We start from the raw sequence: 14,902 nt of genomic DNA on the forward strand, positions 1-14,902 counted from the left end.
TGAGAAAATAGGATTTTAATACCTACCGGTAAATCCTTTTCTCTTAGTACGTAGAGGATGCTGGGCACCCGTCCCAGTCCATACTGTGTCTGCAGTTATTACTTGTGGTTATACACATGTTGTGTTACGGTTCTGGTCAGCTTTTTGCTGCAATTGTTCATGCCGTTGGCTTGTGTTCTGTTGAATGCCACGTTCTGCGGCATGCTTAAGGTGTGAGCTGGTAAGATGCTCACCTTAGTTTAACAATAAATCCTTTCCTCGAAATGTCCGTCTCCCTGGGCACAGTTCCTATAACTGGATTCTGGAGGAGGGGCAAAGAGGGAGGAGCCAGTTCACACCCTTTGAAAGTCTTAAAGTGCCCATGTCTCTTGCGGATCCCGTCTATACCCCATGGTTCTTAATGTGACCCCAGCATCCTCTATGGACTAAGAAAAAAGGATGCCCTTGTGTACTATCCTGACTTCTCCTCCCGTCTGCTTACTTTGTGCCTTCCAACGCACAATGCGAACTACAGGTGGTGCTGCAGGGCCCACACCCTTTTACTTGCCTTACAGAGCAGCTCTGGAGCTGTTACAGTGCCCAGCTGTTGCAAGAAATCAGCATGAATGCTTCAGGGGATGGGGCATGGCCAACATGAGCCCCACACCAAAGGAGGGTGGGGGTGTTTAATGCGAACTAGGGGTCATCCAAGCACTGCAAAAGGCCGCCATGCCCTGCATGCCCCTTTTCTCTTTTTATATGCAGATGAGGGTTCCAGCCAACTTTGGCCCACTGCTTGGATGACATCACCGTATGCAAATCCGTCTGCTGCAGACCTTCCCCCAGGAATGCTTGTACTAGTTGTTGGATATGGTTTGATATTTGATGGTGCTTAAGTATTAGGCAGCCTTCCGCCCTCCCATGTTCATCTGAAAAGATGTGGTCTCCCTGCAGTTGTTGTCCCCAGACGAGAGTTCCCTTGTGCTTCCTCAGTTGAATCTCCTTAACTTGACGGGGGAGGGGCTGCCCGAGCTGCCACCCTCCCCAGCCCTATCCCAACTCATACTTATTTTACATATTAGATCTCTTGATCATGAAGATTGTTCTCACAGGGTGAGGTTCATCCATTATATTTTAAAATAGGAAGGTACAAATTACATATTTGAATTGCATCTATGTGCTGGATTCAAATGCCCCCCCCCCCCTTCCTTTCTCAATTGTGCCCGTCAGCAGCTATTCTTAGGTTGCTGCCAATGGGTGTGACACATTAATTTCTTCTGTGGGGTACACTGGACTCCACAAGGATTCACATTGGGGTGTAGAGTAGGATCTTGATCTGAGGCACCAACCGGCTCAAAGCTTTTGACTGTTCCCAAGATGCTCAGCGCATCCTCCTCTATAACCCCGCTTCCATGAACAGGGAGCTCAGTTTGTAGTTGGTGCCTTCAGTAGCAGGCCACTTAACAGGGGCCTGCCTCAGGCAGCCTATTCTTAGCTATTAATTTTGACAAGAAAAGAAGAACTTGTTTTATGATAATCTACAAGGGCTGCAGCAGGCTAGGTCTAATAGACATCTTTACTGCAGCTTCATCACTCCCAGCGGCGCTGTATACTCCCGTGCCCTGGTTGCTGGGTCACTGCAGCGGAGGCTCCGGTTTCTTCCTAAGGTCAGTCACACACACACACCGCCCTTCCGGATCACGAGGCCGCTGATAAAGGGGAGCGTGGCCGTAGGGGGTGGGCCGTGTGCGCACTGGGGTGGACACTGATTACTGGGCAGCCGCTCCACTAGCCACCAGGTACAGTTAAGGAGCACAGGTCTGGGGGTTTTTCTCCTATATTAACCCAATTTTGTACTGCCCGCAGCGCATTGTGATAGGTAATAGGGCCTGATTCAGGTTGGATTGCAATCACAATAAGCGATCCAACTGCAAAAATTGCTAAGAGCATATGCATGTGCCTGCATGCGATCGCCTCTGCCTGTCAATCGGGGCAGGGGGGGAGAGTGGGGTCAGCAACACTCCATTTCCAAGTCAGGGATGGAGCAGTGCGGGGGCAAGGCTTCAAAATGGGGTCTGCAATGGAGGAGACACAGGGGGCGTGGTCACAGCGGCTGTATGACATCACATTCAGCCGCTGTGATCACAAAAATGGTGGCGGCTTCCTGCGCGCACATACAGTCTGCACCAGCAGGAGGCTACACCATTGTTTATGATCACGCTGAACTGCAGTGCGACTGCAATTACAGCATGGTCAAGAAGGGAGGTGTCATACTGGGTGGCCATGCCCTGTCACTGTGCAGGAGCCAGCACCGCTTACACACTAGTCCCCGGGTGCAGCCCCCAACCCCCGGGACACCCGGAGCAACAAAATGTAGATTCAGGCCACCAGGCCACGCCCCTACCTATGAAATCATGCCTCCTTTTTACCATTGCGCTGCTTATTTGCACGCACTGCATTACAATCTCCCTCGCCACCTCTCTGGGTGTCACCAGTGATAGTGACACCTCTGCCATGCTTGTAGCAGCTGGTCCAAAGATCTATGCCTCAAGCCCTGAGTGTTTGCCCTTGTGACTTGTTGATCATGATAGCGAAGCAGATGCTTACAGAAAACTGCAGGGGCTTAGATTGAAAATAAAAAAAATTGATGGGTATAAGGTAGAGAGGAGCGGGTTCGGTTCTCCGAGAACCGAATTCCCCACGAACTCCACGTTGTTTACACTGGTCTGAGGCAGGCTCGGTTGTTCCCGCCTGACTCGGAAAACCTGAACAAGGGAAAATGTCATCATCCCGCTGTCGGATTCTCGCGAGATTCGGATATTATATATAGAGCTGCGCGTTGCCGCCATTTTTACTCGTGCATTGAAGAGAGAGCGGAGAGGACGTGGCTATGTTCTCTCAGTGGAAATCTCAATATCAGTGCTCAGTATCAGTGGTTACTTATTGCTGCTCAGTAATACTAGTAGTGTGTCTCTCCTGCTCAGTGTCAGTTCTCAGTAGTATCCTCATCAGTGCTCAGTATCACTGCTCATTGTCTTGTGCTGCATTGTGGTGCTCAGCATACTACAGTACATTACTAATAGTCCAGTGCTGCATCTTGCTGCTCAGTGTCAGTTCTAGTATCCTCATCAGTGCTCACTATCACTGCTCATTGCATTGTGGTGTTCTGTATACTACAGTAATATAGTAACATAGTTTTTGAGGTTGAATAGAGGCAAATTGCCCATCGTGTTCAACCTGTTTTAAGTTGTGATGATTCTACATACTTGCTGAATAATGTTTTATGACTAGTTAGCTACTATAACTCATGTTACCCCCGGATTAACCTTGTTGATATTTTAAGTATTATAACCTTGGATAGCTTTTTCATTCAGAAATGTATCCATTCCTTTTTTAAATCCAATTACAGAGTCCGCCATTACCACCTTCCCTGGCAGGGAATTCCACATCCTGATTGCCCTAACAGTTAAGAACCCTTTCCTCCATTGCGTTCTGAACTTTCCTCCAGTCGCAGCGAGTGACCACGTGTTCTTTTAATAAATAATTCCTCTGATAACTCTTTGTTATGTATCTTTACATATTTGAAGATATTAATAATATCTCCTCTTAGGCACCTCTTTTCTAGTGTATACATATTCAGCCTAGTAAGTCTTTCCTTATAGTCCAGTACTTTTAGGCCTTTAATCAATTTAGTCTTCAGGATCTCTCGGACTTCCATGAGCAGCAGAGTAGTGCAATGGAAGGATGCTAGGCCCATAACCCAGAGGTCGATTGATCGAAACTATCCTCTGCTATGTGCATTTTTTTTTTATAATTAAAGTAATCAAAAACTGGGATTGATATTTTGGCTCTTTTATTTTTACTTAAAGTACAATAACTTTTATCATTTTAATTTGTTTTAATAGTATATTGACAGCATTGTTTTCTTTAAAAAATGCACTTAATTTTCTTTACCCTATTACTGAAATGGTAATTGACAAAAACAAACTACATTGTCACCAGAAGAGCAATGCAAAATGTACAAGTGATATATTAAAATCATCTTCCATCTTGAATTTCAATGATGCATTGGGACAACAATTTTGTGAGAAACATCTTCACCCATAAAGAAAGATTTTCTTAATTCCTTACCTGTGTGCTGATTAGATATTACCTTGTTTTCACATTAAACAGACTTCCACATGAGAAAGCAGCAAGGATGCAGTAACGTTTATGTTTCCTGGTGTCAACCTGTATTATTTCAGTAGACATTGAAATGAGGATGCATCTTGCTGCCTTTCCAATGTAGCAAGTTTAATTCAGTAATAGGTGAAAAAACATTCCTACAAAGGTGTTAATCAGAGACTTGGCTTTGTGGACACTTTTCAGAGAGCAAATTTGTTAGCATAAAAATAAAGTCAGAAAATGAAGAGCTGTTTAATCACTCAATTGGACTTTTCTGCCAGCATAATTTTTTTTTCTCTGCAACCCACTGCTAAATTGTGCTTCCTAGCTGTTTTTTATAAAATCACTTAATCAAATCTAACTCTGATTACATCAGAGAAGGCCAGGTACCCTACATCATAAGAGGGGGTTTGAAATTTTGACTTGTCTACTTAAAGATCACCAAAATCTGATCACAAGGTCAATTACATCCCTGGGTGGGATTGAACCACCAACCTTTTGGTTAATAGCCAAACATGCTAACCGATTGCACCACAGAGACACCTCGTAAAAGTTTATTCTGACAAAGGCTAATAAGCATCAATCTAGAACGTTTCCTAGAAAAACTTTAAAAAGTCAATAATCTGGAGAGTTTTTGTAAGAAACACATTGCTACTTTCCCATGATGAGTGAGTGCTTCAGGATCTCTTGCACTTACATAAGCAGCAGAGTACTGCAACGGAAGCATGCTGGGCCCATAACCCAGAGGTAGGCAGATTGAAACTATCTTCTGCTATATGCATTGTTTTTTGTTAATTAAAGTAATCCAAAACTGGGATTGATATTTTGGCTCTTTTATTTTTACTTAAAGTACAATAACTTTTACCATTTTAATTTGTTTTAATAGTATATTGACAGTATTGTTTTCTTTCAAAAATCCACTTAATTTTCTTTACCCTATTATTAAAATGGTAATTGACAAAAACAAACTACATTGTCACCAGAAGAGCAGTACAAAATGTACAAGTGATATATTAAAATCATCTTTCCACTTGAATTTCAATGATGCTTTGGTGCAACAATTTTTTGAGAAACATCTTCACCCATAAAGAAAGATTTTCTTAATTCCTTACCTGTGTGCTGATTAGATATCACCTTGTTTTCACATTAAACAGACTTCCCCATGAGGAAGCAGCAAGGATGCAGTGACGTTTATGTTTCCTGGTGTCAACCTGTATTATTTCAGTAGACATTGAAATGAGGATGCATCTTGCTGCCTTTCCAATGAAGCAAGTTTAATTCAGTAATAGGTGAAAAACCATTCCTACAAAGGTGTTAATCAGAGACTTGGCTTTGTGGACACTTTTCAGAGAGCAAATTTGTTAGCATAAACATAAAATCAGAAAATGAAGAGCTGTTTAATCACTCAATTGGACTTTTCTGCCAGCATAATTTTTTTTCTCTGCAACCCACTGCTAAATTGTGCTTCCTAGCTGTTTTTTATAAAATCACTTAATCAAATCTAACTCTGATTACATCAGAGAAGGCCAGGTACCCTACACCATAAGAGGGAGTTTGACATTTTGACTTGTCTACTTAAAGATTACCAAAATCTAATCACAAGGTCAATTACATCCATGGGTGGGATTGAACCACCAACCTTTTGGTTAATAGCCAAACATGCTAACCGATTGCACCACAGAGACACCTCGTAAAAGTATATACTGACAAAGGCTAATAAGCATTCATCTAGAACGTTTCCCAGAAAAACTTTAAAAAGTCAATAATCTGGAGAGTTTTTGTAAGAAACACATTGGTACTTTCCCATGATGAGTGAGTGCTTCAGGATCTCTTGCACTTACATGAGCAGCAAAGTACTGCAACGGAAGCATGCTGGGCCCATAACCCAGAGATAGGCAGATTGAAACTATCCTCTGCTATATGCATTGTTTTTTGTTAATTAAAGTAATCCAAAACTGGGATTGATATTTTGGCTCTTTTATTTTTACTTAAAGTACAATAACTTTTACCATTTTAATTTGTTTTAATAGTATATTGACAGTATTGTTTTCTTTCAAAAATCCACTTAATTTTCTTTACCCTATTATTAAAATGGTAATTGACAAAAACAAACTACATTGTCACCAGAAGAGCAGTACAAAATGTACAAGTGATATATTAAAATCATCTTTCCAGCTTGAAATTCAATGATGCTTTGGTACAACAATTTTGTGAGAAACATCTTCACCCATAAAGAAAGATTTTCTTAATTCCTTACCTGTGTGCTGATTAGATATCACCTTGTTTTCACATTAAACAGACTTCCCCATGAGGAAGCAGCAAGGATGCAGTGACGTTTATGTTTCCTGGTGTCAACCTGTATTATTTCAGTAGACATTGAAATGAGGATGCATCTTGCTGCCTTTCCAATGAAGCAAGTTTAATTCAGTAATAGGTGAAAAACCATTCCTACAAAGGTGTTAATCAGAGACTTGGCTTTGTGGACACTTTTCATAGAGCAAATTTGTTAGCATAAACATAAAATCAGAAAATGAAGAGCTGTTTCGTCACTCAATTGGACTTTTCTGCCAGCATAATTTTTTTTCTCTGCAACCCACTGCTAAATTGTGCTTCCTAGCTGTTTTTTTATAAAATCACTTAATCAAATCTAACTCTGATTACATCAGAGAAGGCCAGGTACCCTACACCATAAGAGGGGGTTTGAAATTTTGACTTGTCTACTTAAAGATCACCAAAATCTGATTACAAGGTCAAATACATCCCTGGGTGGGATTGAACCACCAACCTTTTGGTTAAAAGCCAAACATGCTAACCGATTGCGCCACATAGACACCTTGCAAAAGTAGATACTGACAAAGGCTAATAAGCATTCATCTAGAACGTTTCCTAGAAAAACTTTAAAAAGTCAATAATCTGGAGAATTTTTGTAAGAAACACATTGGTACTTTCCCATGATGAGTGAGTGCTTCAGGATCTCTTTCACTTACATGGGCTATTAACCAAAAGGTTGGTGGTTCAATCCCACCCAGGGATGTAATTGACCTTGTGATCAGATTTTGGTGATCTTTAAGTAGACAAGTCAAAATTTCAAACCCCCTCTTATGGTGTAGGGTACCTGGCCTTCTCTGACATAATCAGAGTTAGATTTAATTAAGTGATTTTATAAAAAACAGCTAGGAAGCACAATTTAGCAGTGGGTTGCAGAGAAAAAAATAACATTTTAAACCTACCGGTAAAAATTTTTTCTCGTAGTCCGTAGAGGATGATGGGGACTCCGTAAGGACCATGGGGGATAGACGGGCTCCGCAGCAGACATGGGCACTTTAAGAAAGACTTTAGATCTGGGTGTGCACTGGCTCCTCCCTCTATGCCCCTCCTCCATACCTCAGTTAGAGAAACTGTGCCCAGAGGAGACGGACAGTACGAGGAAAGGATTTTTGTTAATCCAAGGTCAAGATTCATACCAGCCACACCAATCACACCGTATAACTTGTGATATACTACCCAGTTAACAGTATGAAAACAACATAGCATCAGTCCAAGACCGATGAAAACTAACATATAACCCTTATGTAAGCAATAACTATATACAAGTCTTGCAGAAGTAGTCCGCACTTGGGACGGGCACCCAGCATCCTCTACGGACTACGAGAAAAAGATTTACCGGTAGGTTTAAAATCTTATTTTCTCTTACGTCCTAGAGGATGCTGGGGACTCCGTAAGGACCATGGGGATTATACCAAAGCTCCCAAACGGGCTCCTGCGGATGACTCTGCAGCACCGATTGAGCAAACAGGAGGTCCTCCTCAGCCAGGGTATCAAACTTATAGAACTTTGCAAAGGTGTTTGAACCCGACCAAGTAGCAGCTCGGCACAGCTGTAGTGCCGAGACCCCTCGGGCAGCTGCCCAAGAAGAGCCCACCTTCCTAGTGGAATGGGCCTTGACTGAATTAGGCAACGGCAATCCCGCCATAGAATGCGCCTGCTGAATCGTGTTACAGATCCAGAGAGCAATAGTCTGCTTTGAAGCAGGGGTGCCAATCTTGTTGGCTGCATACAGGACAAACAGTGCTTCTGTTTTTCTGACTCTAGCCGTTCTGGCCACGTAAATTTTCAAAGCCCTGACCACATCAAGGGACTCGGAATCCTCCAAGTCACGCGTAGCCACAGGCATCACGATAGGTTGGTTCATATGAAAGGATGAGTCCACTTTTAGCAGGAATTGAGGACGGGTCTGCAATTCCGCTCTATCCATATGGAAAACCAGATAGGGGATTTTATGTGATAAAGCTGCTAATTCCGACACTCGCCTAGCGGAAGCCAAGGCTAATAACATGACCACCTTCCAAGTGAGATATTTAAACTCCACCATTTTAAGTGGTTCAAACCATAACCTTAACACCACGTTAAGGTCCCAAGGGACCACCGGAGGTACAAAAGGAGGCTGAATATGCAGTACTCCCTTCACAAAAGTTTGTACTTACTTCAGGAAGAGAGGCCAATTCCTTTTGAAAGAAAATGGATAAGGCCAAAATCTGAACCTTAATAGAGCCTAATTTTAGGCCCAAATTCACTCCAGTTTGTAGGAAGTGAAGGAAGTGGCCCAGGTGGAATTCTTCCGTATGAGCATTCCTGACCTCACACCAAGAAACATATTTTCGCCATATACAGTGATAATGTTTAGATGTCACGTCCTTCCTAGCCTTTATTAGCGTAGGAATGACCTCATCTGGAATACCCTTTTCCGCTAGGATCCGGCGTTCAACCGCCATGCCGTCAAACGCAGCCGCGGTAAGTCTTGGAACAGACAGGGCCCCTGTTGCAACAGGTCCTGTCTTAGAGGAAGTGGCCACGGATCTTCTGTGAGCATTTCCTGCAGATCTGGATACCAGGTCCTTCGCGGCCAATCTGAAACAATGAGAATTGTTCTTACTCCTCTTTTTCTTACTATTATCAACACCTTGGGTATGAGAGGTAGAGGAGGAAATACATAGACCGACCGGAACACCCACGGTGTCACTAGGGCGTCTACAGCTACTGCCTGAGGGTCTCTTGACCTGGTGCAATACCTCTGTAGCTTTTTGTTGAGGCGGGACGCCATCATGTCTATCTGGAACAGTCCCCACCGACTTGCAATCTGTGCGAAGACTTCCTGATGGAGTCCCCACTCTCCTGGATGTAGGTTGTGTCTGCTGAGGAAGTCTGCTTCCCAGTTGTCCACTCCCGGAATGAACACTGCTGACAGTGCGCTTACATGATTCTCCGTCCAGCGAAGAATTCTGGTGGCTTCCGCCATCGCCACTCTGCTCCTTGTGCCGCCTTGGCGGTTTACATGAACTACTGCGGTGACGTTGTCTGACTGGATCAGAACTGGTTGGTCGCGAAGTAAGGTCTCCGCTTGACATAGGGCGTTGTATATGGCCCTTAGCTCCAGGATGTTGATGTGAAGACAAGTCTCCTGACTTGACCAAAGACCTTGGAAATTTCTTCCCTGTGTGGCTGCTCCCCAACCTCGGAGGCTCGCGTTCGTGGTCACCAGGATCCAGTCCTGAATGCCGAACCTGCGGCCCTCTAGAAGGTGAGCACTCTGCAGCCACCACAGGAGAGATACCCTGGCCCTGGGGGACAGGGTGATCAACTGATGAATCTGTAGATGTGACCCGGACCACTTGTCCAGTAGGTCCCATTGCAAGATCCTCGCATAGAACCTGCCGAAGGGAATGGCCTCGTATGATGCCACCATCATTCCCAGGACTCGAGTGCAGTGATGCACTGACACCTGTTTTGGTTTCAATAGGTTCCTGACCAGAGTCATGAGTTCCTGGGCCTTTTCTATCGGAAGATAAACCCTTTTCTGGTCCGTATCCAGAATAATGCCCAAGCAAAGTCAGACGAGTCGTAGGAACCAACTGCGACTTCGGGATATTGAGAATCCAGCCGTGTTGCTGTAACACCTTCAGTGAAAGTTATACGCTGTTCAGCAACTGCTCTCTTGATCTCGCTTTTATGAGGAGATCGTTCAAGTACGGGATAATTGTGACACCTTGCTTTCGCAGGAGCACCATAATTTCCGTCATTACCTTGGTGAAAATTCTTGGAGAAAATTCTGGAGAGACCAAACGGCAACGTCTGAAATTGGTAATGACAATACTGTACCGCAAATCTTAGGTACGCCTGATGAGGTGGATAAATGAGTACATGAAGGTATGCATCCTTTATGTCCAGAGATATCATAAAATCCCCCCCTTCTAGGCTGGCGATGACCGCTCTTAGCGATTCCATCTTGAACTTGAACCTTTTCAAGTATAGGTTCAGGGATTTTAAATTTAATATGGGTCTGACCAAACCGTCCGGTTTTGGGACTACAAACAGGGTCGAATAATTTCCCTTTCCTTGTTGAAGCAGGGGAACCTTGACCACCACCTGTTGAAGATACAATTTGTGAATTGCATTTAACACTATCTCCCTTTCCTGGGGAGAAGATGGTAGGGCCGATTTGAAAAACCGGCGAGGAGGCACCTCTTCGAATTTCAGCTTGTAACCCTGAGAAACAATTTCTATTGCCTAGGGATCCACCTGCGAATGAACCCAGATGTGGCTGAAAACTCGAAGACGTGCCCCCAACTGGGCGGACTCCTTTAGTGGAGCCCCAGCGTCATGCAGTGGATTTTGTAGAGGCCGGGGAGGACTTCTGTTCCTGGGAACTAGCTGTGTTGTGCAGCTTCTTCCCTCTGCCCTTACCTCTGGCAAGAAACGACGCACCTCGTACTTTCTTGTTTCTCTGTGATCGAAAGGACTGCATTTGATAATGTGGTGCTTTCTTAGGCTGTGAGGGAATATAAGGCAAAAAATTTGATTTACCAGCTGTAGCTGTGGAGACTAGGTCCGAGAGACCTTCCCCAAACAATTCCTCACCCCTGTAAGGTAAAACCTCCATATGCCTTTTTGAGTCGGCATCACCTGTCCATTGCCGGGTCCATAGGACTCATCTAGCAGAAATCGACATAGCGTTTATTCTAGAACCCAGTAGACTAATGTCACTTTGAGCATCTCTCATATATAGGACAGCATCTTTTATATGCCCTATGGTCAATAACATAGCATCCTTATCTAGGGTCTCAATCTCTGCTGATAAGGTATCTGTCCATGCTGCCACCGCGCTACAACCCCGGCCGACGCAATTGCCGGTCTGAGTAAGGTACCAGAATGTGTGTAAATGGACTTTAGGGTAACCTCCTGCTTGCGGTCAGCAGGGTCCCTGATGGTAGCCGTATCCTGGGATGGCAGCGCTACCTTTTTGGATAAGCGTGTCAATGCTTTATCCACCCTAGGGGAGGATTCCCACCGTATCCTGTCCATTGGCGGGAAAGGATACGCCATAAGAATCCTTTTGGGAATCTGCAGCTTTTTGTCTGGAGATTCCCAAGCTTTTTCACATAATTCGTTCAACTCATGTGAGGGGGGAAAGGTTATCTCAGGTTTCTTTCCCTTATACATGTGTACCCTCGTGTCAGGGACAGGGGACTCTGTGATGTGCAAAACATCTTTTAGTGCAATAATCATATATCGAATACATTTAGCCAATTTTGGCTGTAACTTTGCATCATAGTAGTCGACACTGGAGTCAGAATCCGTGTCGGTATCTGTGTCAACTATTTGGGATAGTGGGCGCTTTTGAGACCCGAAGGTCCCTGCGACATAGGGACAGGCATGGGTTGACTCCCTGACTGTTCCCTAGCTTCAGCTTTGTCTAATCTCTTGTGTAATAAGTTTACATTAGCACTTAAAACATTCCACATATCCATCCAGTCAGGTGTCGGCGTTGTCGATGGAGACACCACATTAATTTGCTCCTGCTCCTCTCTAGGAGAGCCTTCTACCTCAGACATGTCGACACACGTGTACCGACACACCATACACTCAGGGAATCCTCTTATCTGAGGACAGTTCCCCAACAAGGCCCTTTGGAGAGACAGAGAGAGAGAGTATGCCAGCACACACCCCAGCGCTATATGACCCAGGAAAAAAACACAATAATTTTATGTTTACCCAGTAGCGCTGTATTTCCATATATATATGCGCCTAATTATGTGCCCCCCTCTTCTTTAAGACCCTCTTTCTACCGTGGTATAAGCAGGGGAGAGTCCGTGGAGCTTCCCCTCAGCGGTGCCGTGGAGAAAATGGCGCTGGTGAGTGCTGAGGGAGAAGCCCCACCCCCTCAGCGACGGGCTTCTGTCCCGCTCAAATATAGTAAAAAAATGGCGGGGGCTCTTATATATATATATACAGTGCCTAGCTGCATATATATTTAATTTGCCAAAGAGAGGTCTATATTGCTGCCCAGGGCGTCCCCCCTGCGCCCTTCACCCTTACACTGACTGCCGTGTGAGAGGTGTATGGGAGCAATGGAGCACAGCTTTACTGCTGTGCGTTACCTCAGTGAAGATCATGAAGTCTTCCGCCGCCTCTGAAGTCTTCTTTTCTTCTCATACTCACCCGGCTTCTATCTTCCGGCTCTGCGAGGGGGACGGCGGCGCGGCGCTGGGACGGACGGCGAGGGTGAGACCTGCGTACCGATCCCTCTGGAGCTAATGCTGTACAGTAGCCTAAGAAGCAGAGCCTATCAACTCACAGAAGTAGGTGTGCATCTCTCCCCTCCGCCCCTCGATGCAGAGAGTCTGTTGCCAGCAGGCTCCCTGAAAATAAAAAAATCTAACAAATATACTTTCTGTCAGGAAACTCAGGAGAGCTCCCTGAAAAGCACCCAGTCTCCTCTGGGCACAGTAGTAAACTGAGGTCTGGAGGAGGGGCATAGAGGGAGGAGCCAGTGCACACCCAGATCTAAAGTCTTTCTTAAAGTGCCCATGTCTCCTGCGGAGCCCGTCTATCCCCCATGGTCCTTACGGAGTCCCCAGCATCCTCTAGGACGTAAGAGAAAAATTATGCTGGCAGAAAAATCCAATTGAGTGATTAAACAGCTCCAGAGCTGCTCTGTAAGGCAAGTAAAAGGGTGTGGGCCCTGCAGCACTACCTGTAGTTTGCATTGTGCATTGGAAGCCTAGTTTGCTGTCTGTTTCCACTTCTTTTTTCTTGAGCCCCTCCCGTCTATACCCTTGTGCACTATCCTGACTTCTCCTCCCGTCTGCTTACTTTGTGCCTTCCAAAGCACAATGCAAACTACAGGTAGTGCTGCAGGGCCCACACCCTTTTACTTGCCTTACAGAGCAGCTCTTGAGCTGTTACAGTGCCCAGCTGCTGCAAGAAATCAGCGTGAATGCTTCAGGGGCTGGGGCATGGCCAACATGAGCCCCACACCGAAGGAGGGTGGGGGTGTTTAATGCGAACTAGGGGTCTCGCACAATGCGAACTACAGGTAGTGCTGCAGGGCCCACACCCTTTTACTTGCCATACAGAGCAGCTCTGGAGCTGTTACAGTGCCCAGCTGCTGCAAGAAATGTGAACTAGGGGTCATCCAAGTGCCGCAAAAGGCCGCCATGCCCTGCACGCCCCTTTTCTCTTTTCATATGCAGACGAGGGTTGAAGCCAACTTTGACCCACTGCTTGGATGACATCGCCATATGCAAATCCATCTGCTGCAGGCCTTCCCCCAGGAATGCTTGCACTAGTTGTTGCATTTGGTTTGTTGTTTGGGGGTGCTTCAGTATTAGGCAGCCTTCTGCCCTCCCATGTTCATCTGAAAATATGTGTTCTCCCTGCAGTTGTTGTCCCCAGATGAGAGTTCCCTTGTGCTGCCTCAGTTGAATCTCCTTTACTTGACAGAGATGTGCCTGAGCAGAGGCCCTCCCCAGCCCTATCCCAAATCATACTTATTTTGCATAGGAGATACCATGGTCATGAAGACTGTTCTCCCAGGGAGCGGTTCATTCATTGCATTCTGGGTATGCTGACCCCTGTGATTTCCCCAAATGTGGGAAACTCGACTGCATTATTTAATGCGAACTAGGGGTCATCCAAGCACCGCAAAAGGCCGCCATGCCCTGCATACCCCTTTTCTCTTTTCATAAGCAGACGAGGTTTGAAGCCAACTTTGACCCACTGCTTGGATGACATCACTTGCTGCCTTTCCAATGAAGCAAGTTTAATTTAATAATAGGTGAAAAACCATCCCTACAAAGGTGTTAATCAGATACTTGGCTTTGTGGACACTTTTCAGAGCACAAATTTGTTAGCATAAAATAAAGCCAGAAAATGAAGAGCTGTTTAATCACTCAATTGGATTTTTCTGCCAGCATATTTCTTTTTCTCTGCAACCCACTGCTAAATTGTGCTTCCTAGCTGTTTTTATAAATTCACTGAATCAAATCTAACTCTGATTACATCAGAGAAGGCCAGGTACCCTACACCATAACAGGGGGTTTGAAATTTTGACTTGTCTACTTAAAGATCACCAAAATCTGATAACAAGGTCAATTAAGTCCCTGGGTGGGATTGAACCACCAACCTTTTGGTTAATAGCCTTACTGATTGCGCCACAGCAACACTTTGCAAAAGTCCATACTGACAAAGGCTAATAAGCATTCATCTAGAACGATTCCTAGAAACATTTTAAAAAGTCAATAATGTGGAGAGTTTTTGTAAGATGTTTCTTCCATCAACCAATGAAGAAACACATTGGTACTTTCCCATGATGAGTGAGTGCTTCAGGATCTTTTGCACTTACATGTGCAGCAGAGTACTGTAATGGAAGTGCTGGGTCCATAATCCATAACCCAGAGGTAGGCAGATTGAAACTATCCTC

At 44.8% G+C, this 14,902-nt stretch overlaps 1 non-coding gene and 1 pseudogene across 1 annotated transcript; one reads left to right on the forward strand and one right to left on the reverse strand.

The window, feature by feature from the left end:
* Positions 1–4,610: 4,610 nt before the first annotated feature.
* TRNAN-AUU (transfer RNA asparagine (anticodon AUU)) lies at positions 4,611–4,684 on the reverse strand. Its single transcript has one exon. It is a non-coding gene; the product is annotated as a tRNA-Asn (tRNA).
* Positions 4,685–13,966: 9,282 nt separating this feature from the next.
* LOC135017982 (U1 spliceosomal RNA) lies at positions 13,967–14,145 on the forward strand (annotated as a pseudogene).
* The last annotated feature ends 757 nt before the right edge of the window (positions 14,146–14,902 follow it).

The sequence above is a fragment of the Pseudophryne corroboree genome, unplaced genomic scaffold (assembly GCF_028390025.1).
Source record: "Pseudophryne corroboree isolate aPseCor3 unplaced genomic scaffold, aPseCor3.hap2 scaffold_320, whole genome shotgun sequence".
Taxonomy (NCBI): domain Eukaryota; kingdom Metazoa; phylum Chordata; class Amphibia; order Anura; family Myobatrachidae; genus Pseudophryne; species Pseudophryne corroboree.